This window comes from Callorhinus ursinus, unplaced genomic scaffold (assembly GCF_003265705.2).
Source record: "Callorhinus ursinus isolate GAN/ISIS: 27379988/994484 unplaced genomic scaffold, GSC_fseal_2.0 scaffold9, whole genome shotgun sequence".
Lineage (NCBI taxonomy): Eukaryota > Metazoa > Chordata > Mammalia > Carnivora > Otariidae > Callorhinus > Callorhinus ursinus.
This window is the reverse complement of record NW_027397071.1, coordinates 25,721,209-25,740,423: the sequence shown is the minus strand read 5'-3', so window position 1 is coordinate 25,740,423 and position 19,215 is coordinate 25,721,209.

Below are 19,215 nucleotides of genomic sequence, written 5' to 3'. Positions count from 1 at the left end.
CTTTATAAACATTTTGCATTTTCTACTTTACAAAGAATAGAACCTTGATATTAACCATTCTATTATGTTTTCAACCTTACCAAAAACAGTAAGTGCTTTCTTTGATAGATTAGGGTCATATGCCCCCAATGACCCACTATTTTATGCAGTCTGAATGGGGAAAAAAAACAAGTTGAAAGACTTTTGTGATAATTTATATGAAGTCTAATACACATCTTAACTAGTGTGCTAATGGGAGAAATCAAAAGAAAAGAATTCAAGAACTATTCAAGTAAAAAAAAAAACTGCTCAAGTGATACAGTTCACAGAATTGGGTGATTGATTCCAAGTGACGGGTTTCTAGCCTGACATCCAGATGGATGAGGATAGCATCAATGGCAATAAATAATAGGAATGCACAGGGGAGAAGGGAAGGGAGAAGTTGAGGCATGTTCCTTTTTGAGGTGCCTGTGAATAAATTAGATGGAAATATCCAGCAGCAAGTTAAATATGGGAACTGAAATTTGGCAAAGTAGATTTGGTCATCTACAACAAAAGGGTGGTAATAAAGACAATGTATGAGAGTTCCTAGATGACTTATACAAATAAATCAGAGCAGTGGGCTAAGGCCCACACCACTGAGAACCTTCATGAGAGGAGATCTAAAGAGGAGTCCAGAAAAGAGATTTAAAAGGGTCACCCCTTTTCCAACTTCAACCTGAAGCACACTGTAGGATTAAGACACAATGTAAAATATATCTGCATGTGGGAGGGGTGTGTGCATGTGCACCTATGTGTAAGGTTTACATGAGAATGGCAAAAAGTACTGAAGGATGTACACCAGATTGTACACGGAGGTACAAGGCTGAGAGGAAAAAAAGAGGAAACAGGAGATAAAGAGAAAAAGGGCAGCAAAAAAAAAAAAAACAAAAACAAAAACGTGTAAGCACAATTTTTATTAAATGATCCCATTTGTGTAGAAATCTGTGTGTGCACATATATGCACATAAAGAAAATAAGAATAAAAATGAGAAAGAATAGAGTTGGCTGTGTTTATTCTCTCTTGGGATTTTCCAGGGTAAACTCCAAGTGAAAAAGCAAAATGCAAATTAACAAGCATAGCATGGTCCTACTTAGTAGGAATTTTCTTAAACTATGCACGAGCAAGTATTTATATATTTGTATGGATGAAAAAAGGAGCAACATGTGGAAGGCCCACACCAGTCAGCTATTACTGAATCCTTGAAAAGCATGGGACTAGAAATGGAAGGGGGGGGCAAAAATAATGAGTAGTCTCTTTATATGTCTTTACATCGTTTCACTTGTAACAAGAACAGATTACTTTATAGTTTAGAAAACATCAAATGAAAAATTTGAAAATCAGAGCAATGGTTTCCTGAAATTTAAATTCAGTGTCAGTAGCCAGCACCTCATTAGAGAAGACCACCACATCTTCTCTTTTAAATGCCCTATTACTCACTATTGAGCCAAAGACCAAATTTGTTAAGGGGTCCTCAGGCTACTATTTTTGGAAAAACCTACTCAGTATCATCCTAACTCCTCTTATAGCTTAACTGTTCAGCAATCTTTTATTCTTCCTTTATTTTCAAATGCAGCTCATTTTATATAATAATTTTTTTTAAATTTTTATTTATTTGACAGAGACACAGCAAGAGAGGGAACACAAGCAGGGGGAGTGGGAGAGGGAGAAGCAGGCTTCCCGCCGAGCAGGGAGCCCGATGCGGGGCTCGATCCCAGGACCCCGGGATCACGACCTGAGCCGAAGGCAGACGCTTAACAACTGAGCCACCCAGGCGCCCCTATATAATAACTTTTAAACACCTTTGGCACCTTAATGATTGATTCCTCTTTGAGTTTTTCAAAGTATGTGAGAAAGGCCTGTGTATATTATCTTGGAAAGTGAGTCCATTATCAAAATTCACCTTTAACCAATGTGGCTGAAATGTTCTCAAATTCTAAGTGATGAAACTATTTTTTTTTACACATTATATTTATAGATTATATTTTTTATATATGTGATTTTTTTTCAAATCTGTAATTTAAAGAAATGTATGAGCTAAAAATTGGAAGACTATTTAACTATACTTTAGTGATAAGATAGAAATTAAAGACTATCCCTTCATGATTTCCAGGATCAGGTTCTCCAAAGAGAATACCATATAAATATTGAGAGAACACTACTACAGGGAACAACACATCCATATATCCCCTGGCAAACTGCTTGACTGAGGTCAAAAATAAGATTTAACAAATGACTTCAAGTACATGGCGAAGGCAAACAAATTCTGCCCAAATTTGTCACATCTTTTCCCCTGTCTTCAATGAGGGACATCATCTTTTTCACTTATTCCACTAGAAATTCATTCAAGGTGAAACTGGCTTTATCCAAAGATACAACCAAAACTTTCAGATTTCACACACAACTCTGAAAGGTGGCCAAGAATTACTGCCCCTCTCCTAGGATCTCAATAGGGATTTAACTCAGTAGAATATCAACTCAGTTGCAGAAAATTTTGATGCCTGGTTCCAGCTCAGGAAACTGAGGAAATATACAATCTAGGCTTCAGCTTTAACTAGGCTAGGCCATTGGTGAAAAAATAATATACATCAGTTTGGTTCATAGTTTGATAAAATTCACTAGGTTCAAACTGAAGTCCAGAGGACGCAGAAGTGTTCAACAGTTTGGTTTAAGTACCAGAAAAAAATATATATACAGGTTATTACTAACATTCCTTCTACTGGACAACATGGTTAGGATGATTTTGTTTTTCTAAACAATAAGGTATACTTAATGTACTTTTACCTAATGAAGAAGGACTTCACTACCACCAACCTGATTCTTCTTTCTATAGAAGATGACAATGGAAAGCAAAGGATACCCGCCCCCCCCCCCCACTTGGATGATCCCTCCTGTCTGAGGCAGCTCTGCAAATTCCTTGTTGGATGATCTGGCGGGAGAAAGCCGGACAGTTGACAGGGAAAAATGAAGTGACACAGGGGAGATGGTCAAGATGCACCTGTCATACGAATAGTGTTCAGGATTTCGTGGCAGGCTGAAGGTTATGCTATACCCTGACGCTGGTTTAATAAGATGTGGTAGGCAACCTTTTAGGCATGCAGATAGTTTTGTTCATAGGTCTCCTGAAACTCTAGAATTTTTCTCCCTTTATTAATATGAAGGGCTCTTTGAAAGGATCCCCCCATCAGCCCTGCATAGCCCAGGTTAGAGAACTCTACATCATGCCCCTCATTCTTGGACCTTAGGTTTTTCACTCTTCTCCCCTTGCTTTAATTGTGCAGAAGTAAATGCAACATAAGCAATGTAAAAATCAAGTCTTGCTAGTTAAATATAAGAACACAGAGCAAAATATCTGAGAAAGGTTACACCTCTTTAAAGATGCAAATTGATAATGGAGCTCAATATCAAAACAACAGAGCGCTGTTAATTTTTTAAAAGGTGCAAATTGCTAATCTTAAGGCTTTTTTTTGAATTGCTTATTAAGAGTCCTAGCACACGCACGTGCACACACACACACACACACACAAAATTAAACAAAATAAATGCTTAAAAATAGAAGGAAAGGGGGCTAACCATGAGCTGCACAACAACCCGTTGCTTCATTTTTGGACTTGCTGGTTTCAGTAACAGCAGTTAAAGTTTGGAGACTTTCTATTATTTATGCCATAGTCAGTCTCAAAGTCCCCACACTTGGTTTATCCATTATCTATTTCCACAACAGTGCTGCACAACCACCACCAACCTCAGTGATATACAACAATAAGTGTTAACTAGCTTCCCAGTTTGGGGTTCAGCTCATCTCAGCTGGCTGTGGCTGACCTTGCCTGGCCTCACCCATACACCTGCAGTTAGCTAGGGGTTGACTGGGAGGCTCTGCTGATCTTAGCTAAACTTGCTCACCTATCTGAGATCACCTCTGTTGACTGAGCTATTGACTGGGGTGACAGGGCAGTCAGTCCCGGCTCCACCTATCTCATCCTCCAGCAGGCTAGCCCAGGCATATTCTCATAGCCATGACAGAGGATCAACACTTGAAGGAGAAACACGTAAGCATTTCTTCAACCATCTCCAAGTATCACATAAACTAACAGTTGTTTTGTAGTTATCCTGTGGCGGTGGGATGGACACTGCCTCCCCACTCTCTCCAAGTAAGAGTTTGGATGTCAAGACTGATGACACTTCACAGAGAATTTGAAAGAAAGTGTATTACTCATACAAGAAACTTCTTGGGGGAGCAGGGTAGATACAAAACAATCCGGAATAGCACAAGAGGAGAACGTGGGTTGGGCTTTTATAGTGGCTGGGTGGCAGGTGGGGATGGGGAAGGGTTTGTCATGTGGGTTAGGAGGTTCAAACTTCCCACTGATGTCGAAAGCTCAGGAGGAAGATGTTATTTCCTTGTCTAAAGCCAGATGTATGGTGGTAGAGAAGGGAAAGGTGGAGGTCTAAATGTGTCAATGGCCAAATATCAAGACTGGAGTCAGACTAATTATAACATTCCATTGACCATAGAAAGTTACATGGCCAAACTCAGAATCAGAAAGCAGAGAAACCAACTCCAGTGAGAAGAATTACAAAGTCATATGGCCAAAGTGCATGGGTAGAGAAAGGATGCAGAAGTGAGACTACTCATGCAATCAATCTAATGCGCCTGATGAAGATTCAGGCCTAGGGCATCGTTGCCTCCAGAAAAATAGTTAGATATCTCTGATGAAACAATGGGTCATGCACACAAGACATTGGAGAAGTGCAGGAGAATGATGAACCCAAAGTGCTAATGAATTTTATGTGACCCCTGACAAAGAAAAAAGAAACACGGAATCTTAAAAACATCAACTGAATCAAGAGGTTGGGGATTAGGGAGTGGAGGTAGTGCTGCCAGATCTCCAGTTTGATGTCTGTCCTTTCTTAAGTCATGATGTTAGGTCTTATGCTAATTCAGTGGAATTATCCTTTAGTGAATCCCCCTGAGGAAGAAGAATCCTAACCTGGGCATAAGTCTCCACAAAAGTTATCACACCTTGGCATCCTTCCCTACCCCAGTATTTGAATGTGAGAAATACATACCAATGTCAATATTGATCTAAGTAAAACACAGCAAGAAGGGAAAGCCTGGTGATCACCAACCTCCTTCTCAAGCCCCCACCCCCTGCTTAATATAAAACATACTTTTTATGTCATCCACCATCTGCATTATTTCTCCCTCCACCTAATCAACAAGTACAGGGCACCTGGTCTGTACAATAAGTAAAATGCTCTTTAGCTTTCCCTCACCACCACCACCCACACGCACATTATGGGGACACTGGTCTCCATCACCTGCCCTTTTCAGAAGCTTGAGTGTGGAATCAATGATTACCTTGAGAATCATCAGCGCTGGACAGGCAAGTCAGCCCAACCCAGGAAAGATCAGAAAACAGAAGTGCCACAATTTAGAACACTTTTGCCAATTAGCTGAAAAGAGACTTCAAATTTTAGATTCTTTAGGAAAGATCCTACTACAAAAGGATAACACTAGGAAATAGAAAAGGATGTAACTCATGAGAATTTGAAATCCTAGGGAGCAAATGTGCCAATGAAAGCAAACGTCAGTGACCTTTCCTAAAGGTCCACTGCCTTTCACTTTCCACATCCAGTTCCCCCTTCTGTCCATATGAATTCTCTAATGTCCAACAAATCCATCCCCTTAACCTACACATAACCCAGATACTTAAGTACCATCCACCCATGGCTCCCCAATAGTCACAGGAGGATTCCCTGGTTCCATCATACAGAACGTTAAGACTCTCCACAAATCTGCCTCTTTCCCACCTCTCCAGTCTCATCACTTGCCACTGTATCCTTGCGTCTCCCATCTGCATCTCCCTGGACCTACCACATTCATTTAAGGCCCCACGCTTCCTAGTTCATCTCTCATCCTGGAGTACCTTTTAGTATTTCAAACCACTTCCAAAGAGCCTCCAAATCATTCTTCATGTCCAAATCCAAATGCCTCATGCATTTTTAACTCTTTCCCACCTCTTCCATACACCATTACTTTAGGTCTCTGCATGCTCATTACACTTTCCACCTATCTCCATTGTAGCCCCTACCCTGACTGTACCATTAGTAAGAGTTGTTGACCTATTTATTTCTGGTTAGACTATGAGCTCCCTGAAAGCAGGGACCATCTCAATCCTCTCTGTATCTGTCCTTGATCTGTAACAGCTTGTCTCTTGTTTCCATGCCCTTAGCACAATGCCTGAAACCTAGCAGGCTCTCAATCCACATCTGATAAAAATCAATGAATGAACACATGAATTCATGATTTCTTCCTCACAGATCTCTTCTGTCCCTCACACCAGCAGAGTGATGTTCCTGTGGTGGTCACTGGGACAAACTCAACGAGGAACCCTCCATCAGCAGCAACTACCTATGAACTTCTGAGAGGCAGAAGCTAAAAGATCAAGACATCAAAAGAAACGTAATGAAAGACACATGGAAAAGTGAAAGAGAGAAAGGAAGGTGGACCAGGAGGATCCAGAAGAGAGAAGTCACAGATTGAAAAGAGTCTGGATAGACAGAAAGAAAAGTAAAGGTAAGAGATAGGACTATAAAGGTAAGCCACACCACAAAGTGGTGACAAACTAAGTGAAATAATAGATGAATAAATGAATGAGCACATTACAAATGCTGATCTTTTTTTATTATGTTATGTTAATCACCATACATTACATCATTAGTTTTTGATGTAGTGTTCCATGATTCATTGTTTGCGTATAATTAAGCCAAGCCCCCTGAGGGTTTGTGACAACTCTCTGGGCACCTAGTTACAATTTGAAATATTCACCACTAGATGGCACTATTTTAATGAGGTAGTAGAGCCCTTACCCTGACATCCTTACTATCGGATACCAGCGTATGCTCTAATGAAGGAACAACTGAAATCTTCTAACCCTGGAATTTCTCTTACATTTCCCTAATACTCAAATGTTTGTCTTGTCAAAAGGAAAACACTTTCCAATAAATTCTCACTTTTCCCAATCCCATTGTTAGGACCACATGAATCACCAACAGGAACTTGACTCCTTTCGTATTAATACCTCCTCCATACGCCCAGGCCACTTCCCTTGTTAGGATAAGCTATTGTTATAGGTATTTTCGAGGTCATACACAGGGCCTTTAAAATTATATCCATGTGGATAGAGTCAGCCCTGGACAATAACCACATAGGCAGGTGCCTGTCCCAACATATTTGCATAGTCTTTCAAAGTTTAGATTCCAAGGCCACCGTCACCACTGCCAAGAAGAACAAAGCTCAGTGGCAGTAACAGGCAGTCAGATACTGGTGGGTCTCAATACAGTGCCAGCAGGCTCCCGGAGACAGAGAAGCCAGAATGCATCCTGACAAAGGTGGGTGGAAAATTGACAGGCAAGAAGGAGAGTGATTTCCCTGGGCACCGTCCACCCCTGGTAGCGATGGGTTATCCCTAGGGGTCGGGTATTAAGTCCCCTTCATTCAGGATCAAAAAAAAAAAAGAAAAGGTTTCCTCATGAAAAGACAAAAATCAATTAGTGACATTGCCTTAACCATATATCTTAGTAAGGTTACCACCGTAAAAACAGACTCGTTACGCTGCCTTTATTCATTTTTAATAAACCTGGTACTGGGGAATGAGGTCTTTTCAGATAGCTTCCTCAAGAAGGTCATCCGGGTCACGCTGATCTTTGGACTCTCAGAAAATCCTCTATAGATAGCTGCTTTCAGGTCCAAGTTTGTCCTCCCCTCCCCCCAAATGGCTCCTTCTGCCCTTCTGTACACCACTGCCCACAGCACTATTAGTGCCTTGCACTGTTGAGGACAAACGGTGCCACCGACTCAACTGGAACACTGGGAGAGCAAAGATCATGCCATTTGTATCTTTTAAATCCATTTTCACTGTCTAGCACAAAGCCCCGTGGAATACGTATCCAAGGAGGAGGAAGCGGCCTAAGTTTGAGGGAGAACTCAGCAATCCACTCATCTTCAGTGGAGGTGACAATGCAGCTGAACATCTTAGCCAGCATCCAAGTCTAGGCCATCTAAACCCGACATATGTAGATGACACTCACCATACCCTCCTTCCATCCTCATTCCCCCAAATCTGCTCCTCCGGCACTCCCCTTTCTACTGATGACACCATGGTTCTTGCAATAACCCAAGCTCAAAACCCTCCTCTTTGCCTCGTTCTCCTTCCTCATCCCACCCTTGCACAGGGGCCTCCAGAGCCATTAGCCTAGCTCAGGTACTCACTGCCTTCCAGCTTTGTGACCTGTCCCCCCACTATAAGATTTTTGAGGATGAAGAAACTTTATTTACTGATTTTCATATTTTCCTCAGGGCCTTTCCTAAGAGGGTACTTTATTAATTCAGTTACTTGAGAATAGAGGTTGAATGCGGTCAATAAAGCAATAAATAAGAAAGGACACATATACAGAGGGAGACTATAATGAATATCAGGAAAATTTAAGTAAAAAGTGAAACATTGCCCTTGAACTAGCCTATACATACAAGCTTTCCAAAGGTATTATTCATTTAGAAAAAAAAACGTGCTTTTCTGAATTACAAAATGTGCAATACTATGTGGATTAGTACATGAATTACCTTCCCTCAATTATAGAGCCAGTGAAAAGAAAACCAGATGCAGACACAGAAGAGATCCTAGGACAGCTTAGTATTCAACTATTGATAGAGGTAAAACAATACCTATATTCTCTATTTTCCCTGCCTCCTGCCCCAACAAGACACTTCCTAATCTGATGATTTCAGAAAACACGGTAAAGAATTGATACACCACACCTGGAAGATTACATGTGTGTTTAGTAGGCGATGACAATGCCTGTGTCTCCAAGGGTAATGCATTCTGAAACTTCCAGTTGCCCTGACAGCGGGCTCACGAGGGCTATTCCTTGTCCACCTGATGACGTCACACAAGCACTCGCTTTATCACAGGCAGGGACTTTATCTACTGCACCCATGAGAATGTCTCAGGCCGTGGAATAATCCTACTGCCCCCCCCCCTTTCCCTAAGAGGTGACTGTCAGGCATCACAGAGAAACAGGCTCTGGGATCAAAGATCTGATCATGATTATTACTGTTGCTCCTCCTGCTACTGCTACTATTAGTTTCTGTACTTTTAGTATTCAGGATTTTGCTGGGCTATCCCAGTGCCTACACCCAAGATGTCATGCAGTATCACCACCCCCAACCCCAAAGCGGACTCTGAGTTCCAGGGCATACCACTCAGAAATAGAAATAGTAGCTGGAATGTTTGCGAGTGAAGAAAGCCTGAGGTCTTCTGAAGCATTCAACTAAAGATCCATACCCCTCCCAGTCCCTGTGGCACCCTCCCACAGTCCACAGCCACTGTCCACTGGGCTATATGTTATATGCCAGACGCTATGCACGAATCTCTACACACATGACCTCAGCTCATCTTCACAACAACCCTACGGAGTATATTATGTTAGGACCCCATTTCCCAGAGCAGGAGATGGAAAATCAGAAGGTAATCCTGCCTCAGGTCACAAGGCCAACACAGAGAATCTTTCTGATTCATTTTACCCTCCTTCCCTCCAACTTCCTACAAAGATGAGTCCTGTCTTGTTTTTGGTTTTTAAATTCCCACCTTGATATTAGACCATATTCCATCAGTAATTCAATCCATCAGTGAATTCCCTGACATTCAAGTAGAAGTCACTCATTTAGGTGCTTGGGTACAATTCTATATCCATCAGCTAAACTTTGCCGATATTCCTACACCATGAAAACAAATGAGTATATTGATAGAACAAAAAAATACTCTGTAGATATATAAGATCAATGTAGTCATTTTATAAGTGAGAAAAATTAAGCCCACGGGTAAAACAGGTCTTGCTCAAAGTAATGTAGCAGGAAGGAATTCGAACCCAGGGCACTTTTATTCCCAAAGCACTCAGCTCATCCACTAACTCTTGTGTTCAGAAAACAAATTGTGAATGATGGATTTTTGTCTTAGAGATAGCATATCAGTTGTACCAGTCTTTTTTCCCCTTGTATGTTACGATGTTTTGACATCTTTGAAAAAACCTTTCTGACTGGGAACAGACTGCCCCTCCTAGGGCAAACCAATTCTTCAAGGTAGCAGGGGACTGAGCCAGGAGCTTGCCTTTGAATGCAAACTACCCAGTTCAGAACAAAAGCTCTTCTATCTGGCCATAGGCCTCAGAAAGCAATCATCCTATGGTCAGGTAGCAGGCAAGAGACCACCCCTATTGCAAACTAGCCAACCCTCAACTATTTACCCTGCCCTACTTTGTCTTCCCTCAGAAACTCCAATGAAGGCCCTGGCCAAAACCTGTCATTGTTCCTGCTTCTGCTTCCTAGTGTTCCTCTGTGGCCCTGGGTGGCAAGCCATGCCTCTCATTTCCAGAAGAATCGTGAGTTAGATTAAACTCTTCTTTCAATGGCACTGACTCTCCATGTCATCAGTCACTTTTATAAATTAAGACCCAGCTACAGAACCGTGGTGAACAGCAAAGCCTCTGGAATCAGACCCGATGGACTTACCCTTCACTAAGTGACCTGGACAGCTAGTAAGGTCTCAGAAGGGCTCTGGTGATTGAGAGAGACTTCACCAGGCTGAGGAGGGCAAGAACGAACATCCCAGACAGAAGACACATTCATGGCAAAATCACGAAGGCATGAAATAGCATGGAGTACTCAAAGAGACGTACGAGGAAGGTATTGCTAAGGCCTAATGACCAAGGCACAGAGTGGTGTGGGGGTGGGGGGGAATGAAGAGGCTGAAGAGGTAAGCAGAGGCTGATGATGTCAGGCTAAGGGCTTACACTTTATCCAACAGGTGATGAGGAACCAGCGACAGGTTGTAAGCAGGGCAGAGACGGGATTAAATAGATCACCAGATCTATCTATAAGACCTATCGTCAACTTCTCTGGCTTTCCACCTGTCGAGAATGGCCTCACATCTTCTCCTTCAAGTCAAACCCCAAATTAATCTCAAGGTCCTGCTCCTAATTCATCACTGTTGGGAAGCCTTGTCTGGCTCTCCCTTTCTCTGAAAGGCCCTCAGCAAGTTTGGTCAGCTCTATCCTGACACACTAGTTACTACCTTGAATAGTCCTCCAGAGGCAAGTATCTGTGAAGCCACCAGATGATGGATTCTTTCAAGGTAGGACCCTGTACTCTACTTTGGGACCCCCTTTCAGTAGCCTATACCCAGAGACTGCTCTCTGTTGTCAGCTTGTTATCAGGAGGCCTCAGAAGGGCCCGTGGCAGCTGTCAGAGAAGTAACAGATTACTCATCCTGCACACACTCCATGTGCTCAGAAAACAGAAAAAAAAATTCTTCTAAATCCTGTACTTCTCCAGAATGCAAGGATTCCCAGGGAAACTAGGCCACCTGATTCTTGGTTCTCCAGGGGCCTTCTTTCCACTAGCAGAAGCACAAGTGGCTGCTACAAGGGCAAAGCTATTCAATTAGCTCTAGTTGAAGCTTCTTCTTTCCCCACAGGTGTAAATTGGGTGCCGTGCATGTTGTTTTGAACTTGACTCAACCTAAGAAGGTATTTATTTCCTGACTGTCTCTGGCTCCAAAGAGGGAGGCAAAGACACACTCAAGGCCTGTAGTTTACCCTGCATGCCCCAGTCCTCTACCTGGGGGAAATCATGCACGGGCAGGGTTTCACTAAGCAAGTTACAGGTCAATTCTCCTTCCTGGGCCTGCAGGGAAGAATGTACCAGACAGTTTCTGAGGTATTTTAAAAGTGGTTAAGAATGTAAACAGCATACGACTGCCAGGCACGGAAGTAAATTTCTCTCAGGAAAAAAATTGCAAAATCAGCACTATAGAAGCCTACACTTTTCAAAAGAAATTTGATTTAGGGATGCATCAAATCTTCTGGCAAAACTCTTACCCAAATAGGACAACAGAAACAGAGCATGTTTTCTCTAGTTGTTGCTTCTAAATAATTCATACGATTGTCCTTCAATGGCTCCCCTTCCATGTTCAGTATGTAATGTACTTCATCATCTGCCCCGTGCCCTAATTTCATCTCCTGCCACTTCCCAGTATAGCCCATCTATCTCTCCCAAGCTGGTCTCTGCATTTCCTCAAATGGACCATATTCTAGCTCATCCCCATTCTTTTTCCTATGCTACTCTTTCCTCCTAGAACTCATTCCCACAATTTTCTGGTTCTCCTCTTCCTAAGTACAATAACCAAACTTTACTAGCCTCTCAAGTATCCTGGCATTACATTAGGTTGTAATATAATACATACAAGATGTGCCTTCAAACTCCAGCTCAGGCAGCATCCTCTCCAGAAACTACCTTCGTCCCTTACTCTTCAGAAGCCAATGAGGGTTCCCTCCTCTTTAGTCCTTTATTATAGAGGTTATCAGGCTCCACTGCAACCAGCTATTGATTGATTAGGTCTCCTGCCAGGCTGTGAGCTTCTTGAAGTCTCACAGAGAGCCTTCCACTTGTGTCTCCATAACCCCCATCCCTAAAGCATGACGCTTAGCATGTGCTCAATAGATGCTTATCTAATGAATCAAAAAAATGGATGACTACATGGATAGACTTTGCATGGCAATGAACAGTAGAGTGGAGATCATTCTGCAGGCATGAATTTAAATCCCAACCACATTTTACTGATTATGGTTGGAGAAGTTACTAAACTTGTATCTTCATCTATTTAACAAATAGAGCAAGGACCCAGAATGACTAAATTTCTGCCCTCATAGAGCTTATATTATAGAAGGGAAAACAAAACAAAACAACAACAAAAACAAGTCAACAGACAAGTAAAACAATTGCAAATTGTAACAAGTACTATGAAGAAAAGAAATAAGATCTAGAGATGGAAAATGACAAAGAGAGGCAAAATCTCTCTGAGATAATGACATTGAAGTGGGACCTACTAGAACCTGAGGAACTAGCCAGGAGAAGACAGAGGCACAAAATTTCAGGGAGTGAGAAAAGTGTGTGCAAGCCCTAAGGTAGAAAAGAATGGGGAGTCTTCATGACCTAAAAGACCATCAGTGGAACTGAAGCAAAGTGAAGGAGAGGAAGGGTTGACAGTGGGTTGGAAAGGCCTCCAAAGGATAGGCCCACATGACCTTGCTTACAGTTCACAGTAAGGAATTTAGATTCTTTTCCCCAGCTATGATAGGAAAAACAAAGAATCTCATCAAGAAAATTACCTGATCAGATTTATATTTAAGAAGATCACCTTTCCTGAGGCACCTGAGTGGCTCAGTCGGTTAAGCATGTGCCTTCAGCTCAGGTCATGGTCTCAGGGTCCTGGGATCGAGTCCCACATTGGGCTCCCCTGCTAGTGGGGAGTCTGCTTCTCCCTCTCCTCCCAACTTGTGCACGCTCTAAGTAAAATCTTTAAAAAAAAATCATCTTTCCTGATAAATGGAGGACAGAATGGATATTTGGAATAAAGCACATCCCTGAATTATTCCTACATTTCGCTAGGAATAACTTCATCATTTAACTCTCTAGTATAGGGGTCAGCAAACTTTCTATAAGAAGGCCAGATAAATATTTTAGACTTCATGGTCTATATGGTCCCTGCCACAATTACTCAAGTCTACTATCATATCGCAAGGACGATAAGCAGACAATACATTGATGAATCAGCATAGCTGTGGTCCAATGAAACTTTATTTATAAAAATGGGTGGCAAGGTATGTTTGCCTCACAAGCCATAGTTTGCTGATTCTCTGCTATAGAGTTCTGTTAGTCTTTATAATGTTTAAGTTGTCCCCATCTATTCCTATTTTGCTTAGTTTTTATTAAGAATGGCTGCTAAATTTTACCAGGTGCCCCTCAGCATCTATTTATTTAATCGGGTAATTTTGCTCTTTCAATTTGTGATTACATGGATAAATTTCATTTTGTTCAACTCCATTCCTAAAATAACTACTTGATCTTGATGTTCTTTTGACACATTTCTACATTAAATTGGCTGAATTATTTTTTTAAGTTTTACCCCTACGTGTGTAATAACGTTTTGCACCTGACACCAGTAAGAGTACTAAATGGGTGGCTTTTGGTTAAACACCTCAGATTGGAATCTGCTTCTCCACAAAGAAGAGGAGAGGAAATGACAACTCAGAAAATTTACTGCTTTTCTGAAAAATGGAAAGATGGGTATGTGGTGACTAGTTTATCAGAGCAGAGAAAAACTACAATCTTAACTCCTATCATAGATGACATCAAAAAGAGGTAAACTGGCTCAAACCTAACTAGGTTTAGGAATTGAAAGAACCACATATGTCCCAATTCAATGATGGGAGGACTGATGAAAAGCAAGAGAACTGGTTTTAAAAGTTTGGTTTAAGAAGCAATTAGTTGGCAGGTTGTGGTTCTGACCATGACAGAGTTGTCTCTGAAGATCAGCAAACAATGGAAAGGAAAAATATCAGCCTAGATAGGCTACCATACACAGGAAAATTACCTTGCCATTTAAGAAAGAAGTCTTAAAAAGCAAGGAAATTATGACACATACTATGACATGGATGAGCCAGAGGACATTATGCTAAATAAGCCAGTCACAAAAAGACAAATACTGTAGGATTCCACTTATGTGAGATACCTAGAGTAGTCAAATTCATAGAGACAGGAGGTATAATTAATTACCAGAGCCAGGAAGAAAAGAGGGAAATGGGGAGTTAGCATTTAATGGGTACAAGATTCCAGTTTGGAAGATGGAAACATTCTGGAGATAGATACATAATGTATGAATGTACTTAATGCCACTGAACTGTACACTTAAAGATTAAAATGGTCAATATTACAGCATGTCTTTTTTCCACGAAAAATAATTTCCTATTTACAAAAAACAAGAAGGCAAATCTTGAGACTTCTGATCCTAACTAAAGATCATAGACACCCCCACCCCTCCCGCTCCACAAAGTACAACCCTGGTAATAATATAAGAGGCAACCAAAGTAGAACTCTGAAAGGTGGAAAGATAAAGGTGAACACTTGTTAGGGAAACCTATAACTGGAAGAACATGAGGACAAAGCATCTTATATCCTCCTACTCTCTCCCAAATAGAGACCTAAGCCTGGTGTTTTCCAATCCCCAACTTAGCAACAGAAGGTGGCCCAGGTGGATTTATTCCTCCTCCAGATCAAATGTGAGTCCCCCTGATAACACCAAGGTAAATTCAAGGCAAGGGGAATCCATCAGAAGCCTTGCAGACAATAAGTGGCCAGAGCAAGTGCCCTCCTTCCTACCAGGACTGAGGGTACACCCTTAAAGAATGGCCCAAGAAGTAACCCTGAATAAACATTGTTCTGGTCATGCTTAACAAAGATTAAAAGCAAGGCATGATGGGGTGCCTGGGTGGCTCAGTTGGTTAAGCAACTGCCTTCAGCTCAGGTCATGATCCTGGGGTCCCTGGATCGAGTCCCGCATCGGGCTCCCTGCTCGGCAGGGAGTCTGCTTCTCCCTCTGACCCTAACCCCTCTCGTGTGCTCTCCCTCATTCTCTCTCTCTCAAATAAATAAAATCTTTAAAAAAAAAAAAAGCAAGGCATGATGTATTATAAGAACACAAAAATATTCAGCACACCAGAAGGTATAATCATAAGATCAAATCAAAAATTAGTAGGCATTCAAAGAGCAGGAAAAACATGGCCCATGATGAGCAGAAGCAGCCAATCAAAACCAGCCAAGAAATGACATCGATGATAGAATTAGTAGACAAGGACATTAAAACAGTTACTGTAACTGCATTTCATGTGTTCAGGAAGCTAGAAAAAGAATGAGCATGTTAACCAGAGATATGATAAATATTTTTAAAAACCTATCAGATTTCTAAAAATAAAAACTACAGTCTGAGATGAAAAGTGCACAGGATAAGAATTACACATTGCAGAGAAAAAAAAGGGTGACCTTGAAATCATTCAAAAGAAATTATCTGCCAAGAAAGCACAAATTAAAAAAAAAAATTCCAAGTGACCTCATTTATCAGTAACTTGGAGTTCCTAAAGAGAATGAAACATAGGGACAAAAATATTTGAAAAATAATGGTTGAATATTTTCTAAGTTGATGAAAGCTATATACCCAGAGATCAAATAAGCTCAACTGACTCCAAGAAACTTGGATAAAATCATATAAAGACATACTAACATGAAACTGTTTAAAACCAACAAAAAAAATCTGGAGACTGGTCATAAAAAAGACAAGTTACAGAAACAATCATAACAATGACAGCAGACTTCTTATCAGAAACAATGCAAACCAGAAGACAATGCAGCAATAGCTTCAAAGTTCTGAAAGTAAAACTACCTTTAAACCCAGAATTCTAAGAAAAAACAGGTTTCAAAAATGATCCTGAAAGGACTTTTTCAGATATAAAAAAACTGAAATAATTCATCAGCAGCAGACCTGCACTGCAAGAACTATTAAAGGAAGTCATTCAGGCAAAAGAAAAAAGATTACAGATGGAAATCTAGACAAATCTACACCAAGCAATGAAGAACACAAGAAGCGGTAAATAAGTGTAGGTAAATTTAACACAGCATTTTATTTTTTTTAATCACTTAAAATACAAATGACACTTTAGAGCTGTATTAAACTGTATTGTAGACTTCATAACAAATACAGTAATAGGATGTATAACAATGAAAGTCCAAATGCCAGGAGAGTCAAAATAGAAGTATACTGCTTAATGGTTCTTATAAGATACATGAAGTACTATATTACTTTAAAATAGATTGTGATAAGCCAAGATGGATACCATAAGCCCTAAACCACTGAAAAAAATATATAGATCAAAAGTCAATAAAGGGAATAAAATAAAATTACAAAAATAGTTGATCCAAACAAAGGCAGAGAATTGGAAAAAATGGAACAAAGAATAGGCAGCAAGATGGTAGATTCTAACCCATCCATATCCTTGACCATAGAACCTGCTTGAAGGAATTCCCACTGACTTAACTGGGGACAATGTGGGCATTAAAATTAAGATATTAATGAACTATAACCTATTAAAACATAGAAAACTATAAGTCCATATGAATATAGTAAGTGAATAAACTAAGTTTGAAGAGGAATGAAATATTTACTTAGTTTCAAAGTGTCTCTCCTCCAAAATACTTATAATTAAAAAGGAAAAAATATCTTTATAAAGAGCCTGGAATTTATGGAACTCTATCTTCTACATATGCTTCATCATTTGTTTATCCCTTCTTAATTATCTTCAAGAATGGAGCAGTTTTTGTGATCTATCAGAAACAGCAGAGGGAAGTTCTTTGGTACGCTACAAAACTCTTTTCAAACCAAAATCTTACTTAGAAGCATAGGGTTTAACAAACAAAAGCGGTATTTTTTCAGAGAAGAACTTAATAAGCAAAAACTTAAATTTAACATGTTCCCATTTTAAAGGTAATCAATAAAATGAAGATGTTGTAATGAACTAAAATATTGAAATTGGAAGACTATAGTGTAAGGCCTGATACTTCATGTGCTGTCTGGACATCTGATGGCTCCAAAGGCTTAAGCTCCCCTGCTTTCACCAGGTTTGTCCCTCATCCAGTGGAAAAGCTCCCCACCTGACTAGTTTCCCTATGAGCAGGACCAGCTACACTCCACCTGGTCCTCAACCTAACTGCTTTAATTTTCCTGCCAGCCAGCAAAATTATTCAGACAAGCCCATCATATCGCCTCTCAGGAACCAGGGGCCCCCTTATCCTCTTGTTATCACAAAGCCCACCTCCCACAGCCCCGATTTGTTCAGTCTGCTTCAAAGTGCAGCCCAATACTATAGCACTTATTTAAAAAAAAAAAAAATCCAGAGGAATCAAAACACTGCAAAAATAAAAGCTGTGAAAGCACTAGAACATGGGCAACCTTCCATATAAACTTGGAATTGGAAAGATCTTTGTAAACAAGGCAAAAACCAGAAGCAATAAAAAATGAAAAACTGTCCACATAGATACAAAATAGCTGTACAAAAAAAACTAAGTAAAGCCAAGAGACAAAATACCTGGAAAAATATGTGCAATATGAATGCCAAAAGCTTATTTCCTAATTTAGAAGACCTTAAATCAATTTTTTAAAGGACAATGGAGAACAGTCAGTCTATAAATAGATAGTTCCTAAGAAAACTAAGACAAAGGTCCTATAAACATGAAACTGTGCTCAACTTCTTAAATTCAAAGAAATATAAATCAAAATAATGAGATGTCATATTTCACTTATCGGGCAAAAATTTAAAAGTCACAATACCTAGAGTTGGTAATACTGTGTGGAAATAGAAACTTATTAAAGTTCCTGTTGGAACTTCCACTACTCCACCAGATTTGTACTTACGTATAAACTTACTTAGTATTTTTAGATAGTAATTCGGCTGTCTGTCAAATTTCTAAACATTCACATATTTTAACCCAGCCACTGCCTTGTTAGAAATTTTTCTATGAATATGTATATTCAAAAATATATGCCAAGATACAGATGTATCTTTATAAATGTTGGTCGTTACAAAAACAGAAAAAAATCTAAATGTCCATCAACAGAAACCAAGCTAATATACTCTGGTACCTTCATATAATGTAATACCATGCAGCCAATAAAAAAAAAAAAATGAGATTGGTCTATAAGTGGAAAAAGCTCCTGTATATATTATTACATTTTAAAAGTTACAGACGGTGGTATGCACAGTATGATCCCATTTGTGTAAGTTACACACATATTAAAAAGTATACATACTATATACCCATATACGTGCAAACATATGTAGCATACACCATACATATATGTGTATATATATATATATATATATATATACACATATTTCTACACATATAGGTGTATGCATAAAACCTTTCTGGAAATATATACAAAAGAACAGATGAGAAGAAATATTTTACTTTCATTGTATGTCTTTCTGTAAGGTTAATTTATTAATCGTATGGGAAATATATATGAAGTTTAAAGGTGATTAACATATGTAAGGTACTTGGCACAAAGTAGAAATAATAAATGTTCATTTTATTCTCCCATAACACTGAGAGCTAATAATTCTCTGGGACCCACCAAACTCATTTTAATTTAAGCTCATAGCTTTTATTCTTTCTGGATATAAAGAATAACTCAGAATCTTAAAGTGAAAAATTTCTAGAGAGAGAAAAGACATTTAGATCATCCTCCTAA